This window comes from Vulpes vulpes, chromosome X, assembly GCF_048418805.1.
Source record: "Vulpes vulpes isolate BD-2025 chromosome X, VulVul3, whole genome shotgun sequence".
Classification (NCBI taxonomy): domain Eukaryota; kingdom Metazoa; phylum Chordata; class Mammalia; order Carnivora; family Canidae; genus Vulpes; species Vulpes vulpes.
Window position 1 is genome coordinate 23,052,183 of NC_132796.1, and position 5,956 is coordinate 23,058,138.

Below are 5,956 nucleotides of genomic sequence, written 5' to 3' on the forward strand. Positions count from 1 at the left end.
AATTCCTTGTAAAATGAGTTTAATTATTGCTCACAGCACAGATTTAAGGATTAAATTAAATGATACCTGCAAAACCATGCTACACCAAGTTCATGACTGCCTGTCCATGCCCAGGCTACAACGAGATAAGGAGCTTATGCCAAAGTGTAAATCAACTATATCACTAAGAACATGGTTTTATTTGGCTAACTTCTCATTTTTCACAGTACCACTTTCTTAAAGAAGTAGCATATTGAGCTTTGTTCTAGCACAAGTCCTTATCTAATTGAAGACTGGCCTTTTGGGAAGCAAAGAATTTAGTCATTTGTTTTCCAGCATTACTGAGATATCATTAACATATAACATGGTATAAGTTTAAGATGTACAATGTGATGATTTGATACTTATCTTATGTACTTCAAAATGATTACCACAGTAGGGTTGGTTAACACCTCCATCACAGAACCACCATTTCATTTTCTGGTGAACACATTTAAAAATCTAGTCTTATGGCAACTTCCAAGAACATAATACAGTATTGCTAACTATAGTCACAATGTTGTACATTAGATACCCCAAATTTATTAATCTTATAGCTGGAAGTTTGTATCCTTTGATCAACATCTCCCTACTTCTTCCATCCCCCAACCCCCAGCAATATCCATTCTACTGTTTCTTTGACTTCAGTTTTTTTAGATTCCACACATAAGTGAGATCATATAGTACTTGTCTTTCCCTAACTTATTTTTTTAAAGATTTTATTTGTCTATCCATGAGAGACACAGAGAGAGAGAGAGAGAGAGGCAGAGACATAGGCAGAGGGAGAAGCAGGCTCCATTCAGGGAGCCCGACTCGATCCCAGGCCTCAGGGATCATGCCCTGAGCCAAAGGCAGATGCTCAACCACTGAGCCACCCAGGCATCCCATGTCTTCTCTAACTTATTTAGCATAATGCCCTAAAGGTCTATCCATATTGTTACAAATAGCAAGATTTCCTTTTTCTCATGGCTAAACACACTCCTTCTTTATCATTTCATCTATAGATGAATAGTTAGGTTGTTTCCATATCTTGGCTATTGTGAATAATACTTAAATAGACATTCATTTAAGGAGGTGCATATATCTTTTTAAGGTCCTTATTTCATTTCTTTTGGATATAAACCAGAAGTGAGACTGCTGGGTCATATGGTAATTCTATTTTCAATTTTTTGAGGAACTAAAATTGGGTGGGTGGCTGAGCAGTGGAGAGTCTTCCTTCAGCTCAGGGTGTGGTCCCGGGGTCCCAGAATTGAGTCCCATATCTGGCTCCCTGCATGGAGCCTGCTTCTCCCTCTGCCTATGTCTCTGCCTCTCTCTCTCAGTGTCTTTCATAAATAAATAAATAAATAAAATTTAAAAAATATTTTTTGAGGAACTTAAGTATTGTTTTCAATAGTGGGCTACATCAATTTACATTCCCACCAACTAATGCGTAAGTGTTCACTTTCCTTTATATCTTTTCCATCATTTGTTATCTTTTATATTTTTGATAATAGCCATTCTAGCAGATGTGAGGTGATACTTCTTTGTGATTTTGATTCGCATTTCCCTGATGATTAAACGATGTTGAGCACCTTTTCACATATCTGTTGGTGGCCATTTGTATGTCTTCCTAGAAAAAAATCTATTCAGGGCAGCCCTGGTGGCTGAGTGGTTTAGCGCTGCCTTTGGCCTGGAGACTTGGAATCGAGTCCCACGTCAGGCTCCCTGAGTGGAGCCTACTTCTCTCTCTGCCTATGTCTCTGCTTCTCTCTCATAAATAAATAAATAAATAAATAAATAAATAAATAAATAAATAACCTAAAAAAAAAAACCTCATAAAGGAACTTGGCTTTTAAGGAAAAAAGAAAAAAATCTATTCAGGTGCTTTGCCTCCCCTCCTCCCCTCCCGTTTTTAGAATGTTTGTTTGGTTATTGAGTTGTTAAGCCCCTTACATATTTTAGACATTAACCCTTTACTCGGTAGATGTTTTGGAAATATTTTCCTCTCATTCCAAAAGCCACTTTTACATTTTGTTAATTGTTTCTTTTGCTATTCAGAAGCTTTTAGTTTGATGTAGTTCTACTTATTTATTTTTTCTTGCTTGTGCTTTTGGTTCATTTCCAAAGATTCATTGCCAAAACAGATGTCAACGTGCTTTTCCTCTGTGTTTTCTTCTAGGAGTTTTACAGTTCCAGGTATTATGTTTAAGCCTTTAATCCAATTTGAGTTAGTTTTTGTGAGAGGTGTAAAAGAGAGGTCTAATTTCACTATTATGCAGGTGATTGTCCAATTTTCCCAGCACTGTTTATTGAAGAAACTATCATTTCCCCATTGGGTATCATTGCCTCCCTTGTCAAATATTTGTTGACCACAGTTTATTTTGGGGCTCTCAATTCTGTTCCATTGGAATGTGTGTCTTTTTTTTAAATGCCAGTACCATACTGTTTTGATTACTATACATTTGTAATATAGTTTGAGATCAGAAATTGTGATGTCAAAAAAAAATTGTGATGTCTCCAGCTTTGTTCTTTTGCAGGATTACTTTGGTCATTTACAGTCTTTTGTTGTTCCATATGAATTAAAAAAAAACCTTTCTATTTTGGACAAAAATGCCATTGGAATCAAATTGTAAGGAAATCTTTCTACTTCTGTGAAAAATGCCATTGAAATTTTGATAGGAACTGCAACTGAATCTATAGATGACTTTGTGTAGAAGAGACATTTTAACAATATCAATTCTTCTGATCCATGAACATGAGATATCTTCCCATTTACTTGTGTCTTCTTTACTTGTTTTCATCAAAGTGTTACTTCTACAAATCTCTCACTTTCTTGGTTAAATTTATTCCTAAGTATTTTATTGTTTTGGATGCTATTGTGAAAAGGATTGTTTTATTTCTTTTCTAGATAGTTTGTTGTTGGTACTTTGAAATAACAGCTGCTTTCCGTTTGTGATTTTATATCCTGCAACTTTACTGAACTCAGTGATTAGTTTTAATTCTTTTTGGTGAATTCTTTATGATTTTCTATATGTAAGATCATATCATCTACAAACATAATTTTACTTCTTCCTTTGATTTGGATGCCTTTTGTTTATTTTTCCTGTCTAATGCTTCAGCTAGGACTACCAGTAAGAGTGGTGAGAGTGGGCACCCTGCTATGATCAAAGCAGGAAAGCTTTCAACCTTTCACCACTGGATATTATGTTAGTGTGGGCTTCTCACATATGGCCCATATTATGTTGAAGTTTATTCCTTCTATACCCAATTTGTTGAGAGTTTTATCATGAAAGGATACTGAATTTTGTCAAATGCTTTAATCTACATTTATTGAGGTGACCATATAATTTTATCTTACATTCCATTAATGTGATGTATTACATTTGATTTATGTATGTGGAACCAACCTAGTGTTTAGCAGAGACAATTAATTACCATTCAGCTCAGTTTGAGTTTCTTGGTATGTTAGCTGGTAATGTCCTTGGGCAGGTAAAGCTTGCTATCAGAGTCTATTTTGGGGTGAAGCCATTGCCCAAACTCTGGGGTAAGGAGGCGCCACTGGCTTGGAACAGTTGGACAGGACTACTGGCTTGGTTCCCTGCCCAAGTGAGACAATAGGATGGGCTCCATGGTTGCCTGGATTCTCTGGTCAGGCTTCCTAAATGATAGGTCTGGATACCATACTCAGATTTAGGTGGGACTGTGAATTAGCTTCCTGCCTCTAGCAGGAAAACAGGCCCCCAAGGCTAGCACAGCTCATTGTTTGGGGACCTGAATCAGGCAAGACTATATACTGAATTCCCTGGCAAAATAGGGCCACTGCTTTTGGGCTGCTGATAGAGAAAACCACCAGCTGTGCTCTCTGTTCAACTGCCACTATAAGCAGGACTGTTGGATGGCATACTCTGCTTCTTGTGTGTTGTGGTTAGGTTCTCTGGTCATACATGGCTAAAGGCTGTGTACAGCAAAGGGTGGGGCTATGAATTAGTTTCCCTGTCTGGACAGTGGCAGAACAAGCTCCAAGGACAGCAAGAGTATTTGTGGTTTTGATTCAAACCAACTCAAACCCTAAGTTCTCTGGCTCAACAAGGCCACTGGCTTTGCTCTATGGATAATCAGTTTGGCCTGCCAGGCTCTCTGCTCAAGTGTTGCTAGGCTACAGAGCTTCCAGGTGTTCTGCATGCACTTTCTTGTGGAGCATGGCCAAGGAACTATACTCAGTAGTAGGTGGACTTATAACTAAACTGCTCTGCCTGGGTGGGTGGTGGGGGTGGGAGTCCTGGGGACCAGCCTCCAAGGCTTTCAAGCTGCTTTTCCTCAGGACCAGAATCAGGCAGATTTGTATTCCACTAAGTTCCCCCATCAAACTGTACCACTATCTTGGCTCCTGCAGGTGAACAAAGGCACTGGCTGAGACTACTACTTGTGTGCGGCAGGTAGGAACTTGGCTGGCTCAAATCCAAGTATTGATTGTTTCAAGCTCCTCCCCCTTCTCTATCACAATCAGATTCTCAATGGTCAGTCCCTGTAGATTCCCTTTTGATCCCCATGAGGTGAGACCAGAGTAGGGACTCCCAACAAGTGACTCACAATGATGGGGAAGCTAGATGTCCACCCTAGGCCCTCTTTTTCCACTGTAGGAATTATCAGGGGCGATCTCGCAGTATGGTGCTGCATCAGCCTGGGGGAGGGGCAATGTGTTTACTGAATAGCTGCTTTTCTTACCCTTCTAATTCAGTCTGTCTTGGTTTCTGTGGTACAGGGGTTTGCTCTGACCTCACAAAAGGATTTTATCAGTGTTGCCTTGTCCATGAATAGTTCTTAGTCATTGTTCTAAGGGGCGGGGGGAGCATAATTGGGAACAACCTATGTCACTCCAAGAATTCTTGTTTAAAATTAAACTTATTGATCCTTTTGTAGTTCCTAAGTGTGATGACTGGATGTTCAGGCCATGGTGTGACATGTATCTCCCTCAAACCTTGTTACTATCTCAGCACATTACCTGTTTGACAGGAAAATAAATAAATAATTCATCTTCTTATGGCAGCCAAGTCTCAAAGAAATAAATTCTAATTTAGCTCTAAAATATCTTGAAGACACTGACAAAAGATTTTGAAGAAAAGATCATATCACGATTAGAGGCTAAAACTGTCTGAAAACCTGGTCCCATAACCTGGGGGAAATTTCTAGTAATTCATTGTGATGAAGTTGGAATCTCTGATCCCATGACCTAGAGGCTGATGCTGTTCTCTTCTACCACTAAACTGCTAAGAATAACACTTTTGGAAGCATTCTAAAATAGCCAACCCCGACATGCTTCATATTATTGCAATCCTTCATCACAGGCCAAAATAAAAGCTATTCCTGTTATCTGTCTGCTTCAAAATTTGTATGCCCATGATACATTGTGTTTTTTTCAGTTGGGTCTCCTTTTCACTTTCTCTGTACCTCCAAGGCTCTTTTCTGAGCCCTTGGTTATTGAGCTATGTCCCTAGATCATCACTCCCTTCACTGAATATTCCAAGTACTTCATCCACACAAATGAACTACTTCAAAATCCCAATATTCTCCACTATCTTCTCATGGTGTACTGCTTATGCTCCTCTATCTGGTTCATCTAAGAAAACAAAGTTTATTTGTTTGAAGACTGCCTAATGTGTACATATAACATTCTATCTTGTGATATTTCTGATTTATTCTATTTTGGATACTAGCATTGGATAGTTAGGTAACTTCTCATTTTAAACAGTTCACCTGTGCTTCTAAATCAAAATAAGTGAATTATGTAGTAAGAAATTATATTTCATATAATACATAAGAATACTTATTAGATGTTCATGAAAATTCTAGATCTACTTATCCATCTATCCAGATTAAATATAAATGTTAATAATTAAATGAAATCCATGCAATTAACCTACTTATATAATTAAATAAAAAATTAAAAGGTCTAGAA

At 38.1% G+C, this 5,956-nt stretch overlaps 1 non-coding gene across 1 annotated transcript; it reads left to right on the forward strand.

Moving 5' to 3' along the window:
* The first annotated feature begins 4,908 nt into the window (after window positions 1–4,908).
* On the forward strand, window positions 4,909–5,012 carry LOC112919178 (small nucleolar RNA U13). Its single transcript, XR_003234841.1, has one exon. It is a non-coding gene; the product is annotated as a small nucleolar RNA U13 (small nucleolar RNA).
* The last annotated feature ends 944 nt before the right edge of the window (window positions 5,013–5,956 follow it).